The sequence below is a fragment of the Trachypithecus francoisi genome, unplaced genomic scaffold, assembly GCF_009764315.1.
Source record: "Trachypithecus francoisi isolate TF-2019V2 unplaced genomic scaffold, Tfra_2.0 Lachesis_group0, whole genome shotgun sequence".
Classification (NCBI taxonomy): domain Eukaryota; kingdom Metazoa; phylum Chordata; class Mammalia; order Primates; family Cercopithecidae; genus Trachypithecus; species Trachypithecus francoisi.
This window is the reverse complement of record NW_022681453.1, coordinates 146,448,987-146,464,073: the sequence shown is the minus strand read 5'-3', so window position 1 is coordinate 146,464,073 and position 15,087 is coordinate 146,448,987.

Below are 15,087 nucleotides of genomic sequence, written 5' to 3'. Positions count from 1 at the left end.
CATGGATGACACATTTTTGACCTTTTAAATAAGACTGTATTTCAGTTTCCTGTGATTACAACTGTCTTATCTCAAAACTCTGCAGACATTTCTCCATTAACTTCTGGCATTTTGAGATTCAAGGGAGAATTTTTGGTTCAGCTGGATGTTTGCCCCTTTGTTTCTGAGGACATGTAAAGTGTTTTTCTATTTTTTTCAGTGTTTTCATTTAAAAATTTCACCCAGATGTTTCTCTTAAAATTTTGCTTGGAATTCATACTCAATACTTATCAAAGCAATTTTTAAATTGCAAAAAAAGTAATATAAAACTTGCAATTTTTACCATTTTAAAATATATAATTCAATGGCATTAATGACATTTACAATGTTGTACAACCATCACCACTATATAAAAAGTTTTCATCAACCCAAACAGACATTTTCAACAAATTGAGCAATAACTTCTTCTCTCCCTCCAGCCTCTGGTTACTTCTAATCTACTTTCTGCCTCTGTGTATTTGCTTATTATAGGTATTTCATAAAAGTGGAATTATACAACATTTGTGCCTGGCTTATTTTATGTAGCATAAGGTTTTCAAGATTCATCCACGTTGTAGTATACATCAGAGCTCCATTCCTTTTCATGGCTAAATAATATGCCATTACGTGGATATAGCACATTTTGTTTATCTCTTCATTTGTTGATGGGCGTTTGGAGTGTTTCCATCTTTTGACTATTGTAAATCATATTGCTATGAATTTTGGCAAAAATGTATATGTTTGAATGCTTCTTTTCAATTCATTTAGGAACATACCTAGAAACGGAATGGATAGTCACATGGTAATTCTATGTTTAACTTTTGAGGAACCACCAAACTGTTTTCCACTGTGGCTGCACCATTTTACATTTGCACCAGCAATGCAGGAGGGTTTCAATTTCTCTACATCTTTGACGACATTTGTTATTTTTTGATTTATTGATAACAGCCATCCTAATGAATATTGAATGGTTTCTCATTTAGGTTTTGATGCATATTTTCCCAATAACTAATCATGTTGAATATCTTTTCATTTGCTTATTGGCCATTTGTGTATCTTCTTTGGCAAAATGTCCATTTAGGTACTTTGTCAATTTTTTAATTGGGCTGTTTGTCTTTTTGCTGTTGAGTCGTAGAAGTTCTTTATATATTGGATATTAATTACATGTGAATTATAAATATTTTGTCCCGCTATGTGGCTTGTCTTTTCACTATCTCTCTTTTTTTAGAGGTAGGATCTCCTGCTCACCCAAACTGGAATGCAGTGGCATGATCACAGCCCTCTGTGAACCCCTGGGCTCAAGCAATTCTCCCTCCTCAGTCTTCCAAATAGCTCAGACTTCAAACACGTGCCACCACACCCAGCTATTTTAAAAAATTTTTTTGGTAAAGATGGGGTCCCCCTGTGTTGCCGAGGCAGATCTCAAATTCCTGGCCTCAAACAAACCTCCTGCCTCCACCTCCCAAAATGTTGGGATTACAGGCATCAGCCACCATGCCTGGCCTGTCTTGATAGCATCTTTGGATGTACAAAATTTTTAATTTTAATGAAGTCCATTTGATCTATTTGTTCTTTTGTGGCCTGTACTTTTTATGTCAGACTTATGAAACCATTGCGAAATCCAAGGTCATGAAGATTTGCTCCTATGTATTCTTCTAAAAGCGCTATAGTTTTTTTTTTCTTTTTTGAGCCATTTTGAATTCATTTTTGTATATCATGTAAGATAAAGGTCCAACTTCATTCTTTCCCATGAGGATATTATCTTGTATTTTTAGGCATTATTTGAAGAGACGATTTGTTCCTCACTGAATGTTCTTCTTAGCACCCTTGTCAAAACTAATTGACCATAAACGTGAGGATTTATTTCTGGGCTATCCATCTTATTCTATTGGTATATATGTCTATAGTTACATCATCACTACACTGTTTTAATTATTGTAGCTTTGTATTAAGTTTTGAAATCAAAAAGTATGAGTGAGTGTTTTAACTTTGTTCTTTTTCAAGATTATTTTGGCTCTTCTAGCTCCATTGAAATTCCACAAAAATTTTAGGATGGATTTTTCCCATTTCTGCCAAAACACTCTTGGGATTTTGATAGAGATTGCATTGATTGGATAGTATTATCATCTTGACAATATTAAGTATTACAATCTGTGAACACAGTGTGTCCTCCCATTGATTTTGATCTTCGTTAATTTCTTTCAGCAATGTTTATAAAGTGTGTAAGTCTTGTTTCTCCTTGATTATATTTATTCCTATTTTATTATTTTTGATGTTATTGAAGATGGAATTGTTTTCTTAGTTTCTTTTGTGGATTATTTATAGCAATGTAGAAATACAACTGATTTGTTCATGTGTCAATTTTGTATCCTGAAACTTTGCTAAATTTATTGGTTTTAAATGTTTGTGTGTGTGTATGAGTGTGTTTGCACACATGTGCAGATTCCATGTGTTACTACATGTAAGAACCTGTCATCTGTGAACAGAATAGTTTTACTTCTTCCTTTCCTATTTAGATGCTTTTATTTCTTTTTCTTGTCTACATGCTTTTGCTAAAACTTCCAGTATCTTGAATAGAAGTGAAAGAAGACATCCTTGTCTTATTCCTGATCTTAGAGAAAAAGCTTTTAGTTTTTCGCCATTGAGTATGATATTAGCTACAATTTTTTATTTTTGCAGTTTAGAATATCATATTCACTCTCACCCCTCCTTCTATTCTTATTTTTAATTTCTATTTGCTGTGGTGTATTTTTTTGAAGTATAAGCTATTCATGTGTTAGTTTCCTGTTTTATGCTCTCCAAAATTATAATCTTCTTTTCTTTTTTTTCTTTTTTTGAGACGGAATCTCGCTCTATTGGCAGGCTGGAGTGCCATGTCATGATCTCGGCTCACTGCAACCTCCACCTCCCGAATTCAAGCAATTCTCCTGCCTCAGCCTCCTGAGTATCTGGGACTACAGATGCGTGCCACCACGCCCGGCTAATTTTTCTATTTTCACTAGAGATGGGGTTTCACCATGTTGGCCAGGATGGTCTCCATCTGTTGACCTCGTGATCCGCCTGCCTCGGCCTCCCAAAGTGCTGGGATTACAGGGGTGAGCCACCACGCCCGGCCTATAATCTTCTTTTCTATTGTTTTCATCCTTCTGCTCATTTCTTCTTGATTTTAGGAAGTCTTTTTAAATTTTGTTTTACATATTGCTGATTCCATTTTCTCACTGTGAGTCTAGTTCTGCTGTCTCTTTCATATGGGTTTTTATTTTGGCATTACATATTTAATTTCCTTTGATCCACTCCACATTGTACATATTTCCTTTTTTTCTTGCTTGTTCTCTTACTATGATTTTCTTTTTCCTAGAGACTGGCATCTCTTTATATTATATTTTACATTTGCATTACCTTACAAATACACAAACACAACACAAAATGTATTTATGTACATTGACATACATGAGAATACCAGTGAATTTTATAAAATTTTGCCTTGGATATGGCAATAGGTCTCCTTTCTATGTCCTTCTATACCTCAGTTTATATTTACCATATTTAATAAATATATGTGTTGAATTTTGAATTAATATCTGTCATACATACATGACTGTAACTTAAAGCAGAGAGAAAGAATGTCTGAATTACTTTCCTTTCTATATCCAGCGCCTGGCACAGTGCTGATTACATAAAACAAGTTAGAATATATTCAACATAAAAATGAACAAATTAATGGTTCTTAGAGTAATTTCCAACTTTACCTTACTGTATATTATATATTTTTTACATATACAACAGGTTGAGCTATATATTTATTATTTTATTAACAAGGTGAGGTCTAGTCTCACTTAAGATTTTTAAACATGAATATCCCTATCCATGCTCTTGTCTATTGAATGGCAGTTGGATTTTTGTTTGTGTGTGTTTTTCAACTGATGTCAAAAGGCAAGTTGGCATTCTATTCCAGTTTCTATCAGGAATTTACCTTATATAGTTGTGCTTTCCTTAGGGTGCCTTCCTATCTCTCTCCCTTTGGATCCTTAACACCTTGACCTAATGAAATATATAAAAACTACAGGCCAGACACAGTGACTCATGCCTGTAATTCCAGCACTTTGGGAGGCCGAGGCAGGAGGATTGCTTGAGCCTAGTAGTTTGAGACCAGCCTGGGCAACATGGTGAAACCCCATCTCTACAAAAAAATACAAAATACGCCAGGCATTGTGTGTGCCTGCAGTCCTGGCTACTTGGGAGGCTGAGATGGGATGAGTGTTTGAGCCCGGGAGGCAGAGGTTGCAATGAGCAGAGATTGTGCCACTGCACTCCAGTCTGGGCAACAGAGCGAGACCCTGTCTCAAAACAAACCAACCAACCAACCAAACAAACAAACAACTCTCCCACCCCCCTTACATATTCCATCATGCATTTCAGCCTGGAGTTCTCTGGCAGTACTTAATGCTTTTAGAGTACACTTTCCAGGATACAGCTTGCCATTGCCCATCCTTCCCAGTGGTCTCCCAGTGGATGTAGTGAGCACATTTGGAGGGCTAGGGCTGGGGAAGAGTTTGTCTCTCTCTCTTTCTCACTCTCTCTGTTTATGAAATAGTTTTCTGACTAAGCTGTAGCACCTTGAAACTATACAATAAAGAAATTAGGGCCGGGCGCGGTGGCTCAAGCCTGTAATCCCAGCACTTTGGGAGGCCGAGACGGGCGGATCACGAGGTCAGGAGATCGAGACCATCCTGGCTAACACGGTGAAACCCCATCTCTACTAAAAAAAAAAAAAAAAAAAAAGAAATTAACACTTGGTTCTCATTTTGCTACAACTTGTGTACTTTCTATATTTGGAGAACAGTTAATATTTCACCCTTTTCAGGTGGTCTATTATTTACTGAGATGAAGTCTAGATTGCTAAAAAAATTAATGTGGTATATTTCTTTCATAGTTCATAATTTTTTCACTCTAATTTTGATAGTAGCTTTTTTTAATTCAGCCTCTATTTTCAGTTATCATGTGGATTTTGGACTCTTTTTCCTATATATTTTAATGGAAAGTAAGGAAACTTGCATTTGTGATTTCTTTCTAGATGTCATTCTAAATTGTGAATTTCTGAATTCTCTTTTCAAATTGATTCTCTTTTCAGATGGCTAGGTACCCTCTCAAAGAATAGTAAATTCACAGAGTCCTTCAAATCCTATTTGCAAACTAAATGTGGTGCTATCACCAGATGATTATCAAAGAGAAATCTGAAGTTTCTCAATAATTAAAACATGGAACCTGAACCACGATATGAGTAAAAAATTATAAACATACACCATGCTGGGAGACTGGCTAACTGTCAACAAGACACCATTTCTATAGAAATTTCCCTGGCTAGTAATGGATTAGTATATCTCACTTTCCTAATGAAAGCAAATTACACCAATATTAAAACTTGGCTTTTTCAAGGACATGGAATTAACCTAAATGCCCATCAATAATAGACTGGATAAATAAAATGTGGTACATATACACCATGGAATACTATGCAGCCATGAAAAAGAATGAGATTATGTCCTTTGCAGGGTCATGGATTCAACTGGAGGCCATTATCCCTAGCAAACTAGCATAGGAACAGAAAACCAAATCTTGCATGTTCTCACTTTAAAGTGGGAGCTAACTGATGAGAACACATGAACACATAGAGGGGAATGACACACACTGGGGCCTTTTGGAGGGTAGAGGGTGGGAGGAGGGAGAAGATCAGGAAAAATAATTAATGGGCACTAGGCTTAATACCTGGGTGATGAAATAATCTGTACAAGAAACCCCCATGACACAAGTTTACCTATGTAACAAACCTGCACTTGTAACCCTGAACTTAAAAATTAAAAAGTGTAGGCTTTTTGAAATATGCATATATTTAAACCTATTATCTTTCCATCAGTGGCTTTATTGCTACCACATGAGACACCTCCCCCCAAGTTAGGTTAAGTTTGGTCAAGGTATTAAAAGAAATATTTCTCTGTCAGGGCTCTGTCATGCCTGGGCTGTGCAGTGGTCACTGTCTACCATGCCCTCAGTGGGTACTCAGATGTTATGCCTGATACCCACAGGATGGTCCTTGATTTCTAACCACTGGTATCCTATTCACTCGTAGGCTGGCAGAAGCTATGGTTTTTCTATATGATATTATTGAAACTTTACAGATTTGTTCCTTAACATTAGAATGGAAAGTTTGGAAGCAATTTCTTACTATTATAGCAAAATGAATATATGCCTCTTAACCTGACATGAGAATTGAAGAGATGATATGGCAAGTTGAATCTTCCTAAAATTTTAATATAGAATCTCTCAGTTTGGGCTATATTATTTTGTTTAATCCTCAAATAGAATTTTCTCAGACATATTGTGGTGAGTGGTGATTGAACATGTGAAATAAAACTCCACACCTCCAAGACAGAACATCTCATTTTCTTGCATGAAGAATTACTTTTCATTTTTCTCAAATATTAACATGCTGAAGGGATAAGAAGCCACGACTTCATAACTACTGCTAGATCCCTGTGGGATGTAGTGGGTGGTATGAAGATGAGCCAATCAATCTTGAACTCTTTCCCAGTGAAAACCAAAAACAAATGTGATCCTGATCAACTTACTAGAGAGTCTGGGTGACTATTTGATAGTTATTTACATATTTGCACGCCCAGCTCTGAAGAGAATATGATCTTTTCTTGTCATCATTGTGAACAACCAGTAATGAGCTTAATTATATACAATGCTTGCTCAGAACCTAGTCAGAGTCGGGATAAAGAGTAACTGTGCACCTTGGGAGGCTGAGATGGGCAGATCACGAGGTCAAGAGATCAAGACCATCCTGGCCAACATGGTGAAACCCCGTTTCTACTAAAAATAGAAAAATTAGCTGGGCATGGTGGCATGCCCCTGTAGTATCAGCTACTTGGGAGGCTGAGAGGCAGGAAAATCGCTTGAACCTGGGAGGCGGTGGTTGCAGTGAGCTGAGATCACGCCACTGCACACTCCAGCCTGGTGACAGAGCAAGACTCCGTCTAAAAAAAAAAAAAAAAAAAATAGTAAGTGTGAATGCCACTATTTTATAAGCCAAGTAAGAGAGGCAGAAACTGGCTGAGAAATTCCTTAGGGTACACCACAAATGAGGAACAGAATTAGAATGAAAATTCATAAGCACTGAGGCTCTAGTCTGCTGCTTAGTCACTGAATCTTTCCCCTATTCAGCCTCAGTCATGGTTTTCCCTTTAGATTAAAAGACAGATTTACATGTAAAAGTTGGTGCATATAGTGTGATGGGGAATGAACACATGAACACAAGCAAGAATCCAAGTAATATTTCTAAATTTAATTTTTGTGTATACTGCTAAATTTAGATGGTAAAACCTTTTTTCTTTACTTCGGATTTATTTTTTGTCTTAAAGAGGATATATGCTTTCAAAAGAAAAATTTGGCAATTTGGCATTATAGTAAAGGAAGAAACAAGAATAATTTTAAAAAAAGTTTAGTTATTCCAATAATAAATCCAACATTTGTCATTTTTTTCTTTGAACACACAATTTTATTATGTTTATTATAGTCTAATTTTACCAATCTTTAAACAATGCTTTGAAATTTTAAAAAGTAATTACAGAATAGTATTTAACTAATAATTATTGTGAAAGCTGAAATTCAATGGATAAAATTCTAAAAGATTGCACAGTATTCTAAAAGTGAACATACAAAATACGACATAAATTCATAGCTTGCATATTGGGGACCAGGCAAAGTGGTCTGTAATCTCAGCACCTTGGGAGGATCGCTTGAGGCCAGGAGTTTCAGACCAGCCTAGTCAATATAGAAAGACCCTGTCTTTACAAAGAATTAAAAAAAAAAAAATTAGCAAGGCATGGTAGCGTGTGCCTGTAGTCCCAGTTACTCAGGAGGCTGAGGCAGGAGGATCACTTGAGCCTGGGAGGTTAAGGCTACAGTAAGCCATGTTTACATCACTGTGCTCTAGTGTGAGCATCAGAGTGAGGCCCTGTCAAAAAAAGAAAGAAAGAAAGAAAGAAGAAAGAAAGAAAGAAAGAAAGAAAGAAAGAAAGAAAGAAGAAGAAGAAAGAAAGAAAGAAAGAAAGAAAGAAAGAAAGAAAGAAAGAAAGAAATTTAATAAGGATTTCTTGAACAAGTGAACATGTGTGTGTGTGTGTGTGTATATATATAGATGGATATGTGTAGATTGTATATAGATATGCTAAGATCTATATATGTACATACATAATACTTAATCTCTATGTGTATAAATACCTATATTTGGCTTAACTGGCTGGAAAGAGACCCAGAAATACACCAAAGTCTTCTATGGGATTCCCTAATCTCATACTGTTACATAATAATAGTAACCATTTGTAGGTACTGATTTCTGTACACAGTACCATATAGATATAAATTCTATTTATACAACAATCAAGAAAAATATGCATAATTATCTCTACTTTACAGATGATGAAATGAAGGCTTAGAAAATTTAAGTCCAGGCACACTTTCCCACGCCTATAATCCCAGCATTTTGGGTGGCCAAGGCGGGTGGATCATGAGGTGAGGATTTCAAGATCAGCCTGACCAACATGGAGAAATCCCGTCTCTACTAAAAATACAAAAAATTATTCAGGCCAGGGGCAGGCGCCTGTAATCCCAGCTACTCGGGAGGCTGAGGCAGAGAATTGCCTGAACCCGGAAGGCGGAGGTTGCAGTGAGCTGAGATGGCGCCACTGCACTTCAGCCTGGGTGACCGAGCGGGACTCCGTCTCAAAAATAAAAGATAATTAGCTGGGCGCGGAGGCTCACACCTGTAATCCTAGCACTTTGAGAGGCCGAGGCGGGGGGATCACGAAGTCAGGAGATTGAGACCATCCTGGAAACCCCGTCTCTACTAAAAAATACAAAAATATTAGCCAGGTGTGGTTGCGGGCACCTGTAGTCCCAGCTACTCGGAGGATGAGGCAAGAGAATGGCGTGAACCCGGGAGGTGAAGCTTGCAGTGAGCCGAGATCGCGCCACTGTACTCCAGCCTGGGCGACAGAGCGAGACTCAGTCTCAAAAAAAAAAAAAAAAAAAAAGATAAGATAATTTAAGTGACTTGCAGACTTGCAGAAATTCATGCAGGTAGTAAGTAGCTGAATTTGAAACAAGTTCTATTTGATTCCAAAACCTTCCACTTTTTATTGATGCCCCTGGTATAAGAAAAATTAATTGAAATAATAAGTTGGAATCTTCCAAATAGGAGAGTAGTGTAAGATAATATTTTCCCTATTAATCTTTATTATAACATTTCTTAAATGAAATTTTGATTGCTCTTTTTGACCTTTCACACATTTACAAAGATGAAAACAAACTGATCTTTATGGAATTGACCAGTTCTTGAATTTATTACTTTGTGACTACATCTAACAGTTGCAAGGAGTGATAACAAACTTTGATTTCTGAATTTTGATAGCTTAACAAAAGATTAGATACTATTGTATTAAAAACCTATAATGGGCTGGGTTAGGTGGCTTAAACCTGTAATCCCAGCACTTTGGGAAGCCAAGACGGGTGGACCACTTAAGCCCAGGAGTTCAAGCCCAGCCTAGGCAACATGGTGAAACCCTATCTCTACAAAAATTACAAATATTAGCTGGGCATGGTGGTGTGTGCCTGCAATGCCAGCTACTTGAGAGGTTGAGGTGGGATGGTCACCTGAGCCTTGGGAAGTCAAGGTTGCAGTGAGTTGTGACTGTGCCACTGAACTCCAGCCTGGGTGACAGAGTGAGATCCTGTCTTAAAAAAACAAAAAAGCAAACCACATATGATGAGTGAAATTAAATTCTCTTACTAGCCAAACTCAGGGACCTATTCATAATAACATCTGTGGATTTATTCTTTTATAAATTAATGACACAGAGATGCCTTTTATAGAAGGAATTGTTTTGTAAATTGTCAATAAAGTAACGGTATAATTTTCTGATTTTTTTTTTGGTTGGAAATATACCCTCTGCTAAACCACTCTCGTCTGCATATCACTTTAAAAAGCAGATTTCTCTGTTCATACAATAACCAAGACAGGTGTCCATAATCGTCTTCATTTAACAGATGAGTAAATGGAAGTTTAGCAAGTTTATAACTTGTAGAAATCCACACAGGTAGTAAGTTGTTGAATTTTAGCAAACTCTATTTTATTCCAAAGCTTTCCACTTTGTATCAGTGGAAGCAAAGTGATTTCACTTTAGATATCCTTGAAATACAATAAATTGCACTTTTTTTTCCAGATTTTAAAATTTATTCTTTTTTTTTGAGAGGGAATCTAAATCTGTCGCCCAGGCTGGGGTGCAGTGGTGAGATCTCGGCTTACTGCAACCTTTGCCTCTTGGGTTCAAACAATTCTCCTGCCTCAGCCTCCTGAGTAGCTGGGATTACAGGCTCATGCCAGCAGGCCCGGCTAATTTTTAGTGGAGACGTATTTTTAGTAGAGACGGGGTTTCACCATGTTGGCCAAGGTGGTCTCGATTTCTTGACCTCACGATCTGTCTGCCTCAGCCTCCCAAAGTGCTGGGATTACAGGTGTGAGCCATCGTGCCCGGCGCACTTTTTTATTTTCATTTTTATTTTTTTTTGAGACAGAGTCTTGCTCTGTCATCCCAGCTGGAGTGCAGTGGTATGATCTCTCAGCACACAGTAACCTCCACCTTCCGGATTCAAGCGATTCTCCTGCCTCAGCCTCTTTGGTAGCTGGGATTACAGGTGCCTCTTACTAGGCCTGGCTAATTTTTGTATTTTTAGTAGAGACAAGGTTTCATCATATTAGCCAGGCTGGTCTTGAACTCCTGACCTCAAGTGATCGGCCCGCCTCGGCCTCCCAAATTGCTGGGATTACAGGCATGAGCCACCACTCCTGGCCTTAAATTGCGCATTTTAAAAGTATATAATTTATTAGGTTTGACGTATGTGTATTTACTTGAGATCGCCACATACTCATCATCCAACAGTTTTTCATGCCCTTATATAGTCCCTTCCTCTTACCCTTTTCCCTTTCTTTTCTACCCTTTAGGGAATCACTGATCTGTTTTTTGCTGCTATAGATGAGATTATTTTGTATTTTTTAGAATTTTATATAAATGGAAATTTATAGTATGTATTCTTTTTTGTTTGGATACTTTCAGCATAATTATTTGAGATTCATTCTATGTTTTGAATCAGTTTATTCTGAAAAACTGATTGAATGAATAGTTTATTCCTTTTTATTGTTGAAATAGTGTTCCATTGTTATGTATTTACCACAATTTGTTTATCCATTCACTTGTTTGATAGACATTTAGGTTATCTCTAGTGTTTGGCTATTATAAATAAAACTGCTATGAACATTCAGGTATAAGTTGCCATGTGGACACAAACTTCCTTCTCTTTTGGGTAAGCACCTAGGAATGGAATAGCTGGATCATGTTGTAGGTGTATATTTAACTCTCTAAGAAATTACCGGGGGGCAGAGCAAGATGGCCGAATAGGAACAGCTCCAGTCTCCAACTCCCAGCGCGAGCGACACAGAATACCGGTGATTTCTGCATTTTCAACTGAGGTACTGGGAGCATCTCACTAGGGAGTGCCGGACAATTGGTGCTGGTCACTTGCTGCAGCCCGACCAGCAAGAGCTGAAGCAGGGCGAGGCATCCCCTCACCTGAGAAGCGCAAGGGGGAAGGGAATCCCTTTTCCTAGCCAGGGGAACTGAGACACACACCTGGAAAATCAGGTAACTCCCACCCCAATACTGCACTTTAAGCAAACGGGCACACCAGGAGAATATATCCCACACCTGGCCAGGAGGGTCCCATGCCCACGGAGCCTCCCTCATTGCTAACACAGCAGTCTGTGATCTAACTGCAAGGCAGCAGCGAGGCTGGGGGAGGGGCGCCCACCATTGCTGAGGCTTAAGTAGGTAAACAAAGCCACTGGGAAGCTCGAACTGGGTGGAACTCACAGCAGCTCAAGGAAAGCTGCCTGTCTCTGGAGACTCCACCTCTGGGGACAGGGCACAGTTAACAACAACAACAACAAAAGCAGCAGAAACCTTTGCAGATGCAAACGACTCTGTCTGACAGCTTTGGAGAGAGCAGTGGATCTCCCAACACAGAGGTTGAGATCTGAAAAGGGACAGACTGCCTGCTCAAGTGGGTCCCTGACCCCTGAGTAGCCTAACTGGGAGACATCCCCCACTAGGGGCAGTCTGACACCCTACACCTCACAGGGTGGAGTACACCCCTGAGAGGAAGCTTCCAAAGGAAGAATCAGACAGGTACACTCGCTATTCAGCAATATTCTATCTGCTACAACCTCTGCTGCTGATACCCAGTCAAACAGGGTCTGGAGTGGACCTCAAGCAATCTCCAACAGACCTACAGCTGAGGGTCCTGACTGTTAGAAGGAAAACTATCAAACAGGAAGGACACCTATACCAAAACCCCATCAGTACGTCACCATCATCAAAGACCAGAGGCAGATAAAACCACAAAGATGGGGAAAAAGCAGGGCAGAAAAGCTGGAAATTCAAAAAATAAGAGCGCATCTCCCCCTGCAAAGGAGCGCAGCCCATCGCCAGCAACGGATCAAAGCTGGTCAGAGAATGACTTTGACGAGATGAGAGAAGAAGGCTTCAGTCCATCAAACTTCTCAGAGCTAAAGGAGGAATTATGTACCCAGCCCAAAGAAACTAAAAATCTTGAAAAAAGAGTGGAAGAATTGACAGCTAGAATAATTAATGCAGAGAAGGTCATAAACGAAAGGACAGAGATGAAAACCATGACACGAGAAATACGTGACAAATCCACAAGCTTCAGTAACCGACTCGATCAACTGGAAGAAAGAGTATCAGCGATTGAGGATCAAATGAATGAAATGAAGCGAGAAGAGAAACCAAAAGAAAAAAGAAGAAAAAGAAATGAACAAAGCCTGCAAGAAGTATGGGATTATGTAAAAAGACCAAATCTACGTCTGACTGGGGTGCCTGAAAGTGAGGGGGAAAATGGAACCAAGTTGGAAAACACTCTTCAGGATATCATCCGGGAGAACTTCCCCAACCTAGTAGGGCAGGCCAACATTCAAATTCAAGAAATACAGAGAACGCCACAAAGATACTCCTCGAGAAGAGCAACTCCAAGACACATAATTGCCAGATTCACCAAAGTTGAAATGAAGGAAAGAATCTTAAGGGCAGCCAGAGAGAAAGGTCGGGTTACCCACAAAGGGAAGCCCATCAGACTAACAGCAGATCTCTCGGCAGAAACTCTACAAGCCAGAAGAGAGTGGGGGCCAATATTCAACATTCTTAAAGAAAAGAATTTTCAACCCAGAATTTCATATCCAGCCAAACTAAGTTTCATCAGTGAAGGAGAAATAAAATCCTTTACAGATAAGCAAATGCTTAGAGGTTTCTTCACCACCAGGCCTGCCTTACAAGAGACCCTGAAGGAAGCCCTAAACATGGAAAGGAACAACCGGTACCAGCCATTGCAAAAACATGCCAAAATATAAAGGCCATTGAGGCTAGGAAGAAATTGCATCAACTAACGAGCAAAATAACCAGTTAATGTCATAATGGCAGGATCAAGGTCACACATAACAATATTAACCTTAAATGTAAATGGACTAAATGCTCCAATTAAAAGACACAGACTGGCAAACTGGATAAAGAGTCAAGACCCATCAGTCTGCTGTATTCAGGAGACCCATCTCACATACAGAGACATACATAGGCTCAAAATAAAGGGATGGAGGAAGATCTACCAAGCAAATGGAGAACAAAAAAAAAGCAGGGGTTGCAATCCTAGTCTCTGATAAAACAGACTTTAAACCATCAAAGATCAAAAGAGACAAAGAAGGCCATTACATAATGGTAAAGGGATCAATTCATCAGGAAGAGCTAACTGTCTTAAATATATATGCACCCAATACAGGAGCACCCAGATTCATATAGGAAGTCCTTAGAGACTTACAAAGAGACTTGGACTCCCATACAATAATAATGGGAGACTTCAACACTCCACTGTCAACATTAGACAGATCAACGAGACAGAAAGTTAACAAGGATATCCAGGAATTGAACTCATCTCTGCACCAAGCGGACCTAATAGACATCAATAGAACTCTCCACCCCAAATCAACAGAATATACATTCTTCTCAGCACCACATCACACTTATTCCAAAATTGAGCACATAATTGGAAGTAAAGCACTCCTCAGCAAATGTAAAAGAACAGAAATTATAACAAACTGTCTCTCAGACCACAGTGCAATCAAACTAGAACTCAGAACTAAGAAACTCAATCAAAACTGCTCAACTACATGGAAACTGAACAACCTGCTCCTGAATGACTACTGGGTACATAACGAAATGAAGGCAGAAATAAAGATGTTCTTTGAAACCAATGAGAACAAAGACACAACATACCAGAATCTCTGAGACACATTTACAGCAGTGTGTAGAGGGAAATTTATAGCACTAAATGCCCACAAGAGAAAGCAGGAAAGATCTAAAATTGACACTCTAACATCACAATTAAACTAGAGAGGCAAGAGCAAACACATTCAAAAGCTAGCAGAAGGCAAGAAATAACTAAGATCAGAGCAGAACTGGAGGAGATAGAGACACAAAAAACCCTCCAAAAAATCAATGAATCCAGGAGTTGGTTTTTTGAAAAGATCAACAAAATTGATAGACCACTAGCAAGACTAATAAAGAAGAAAAGAGAGAGGAATCAAATAGACAATAAAAAATGGTAAAAGGGATATCACCACCGACCCCACAGAAATACAAGCTACCATCAGAGAACACTATAAACACTTCTACGCCAATCAACTAGAAAATCTAGAAGAAATGGATAATTTCCTGGACACTTACACTCTCCCAAGACTAAACCAGGAAGAAGTTGAATCCCTGAATAGACCAATAGCAGGCTCTGAAATTGAGGCAATAATTAATAGCCTACCAACCAAAAAAAGTCCAGGACCAGATGGATTCACAGCTGAATTCTACCAGAGGTACAAGGAGGAGCTGGTACCATTCC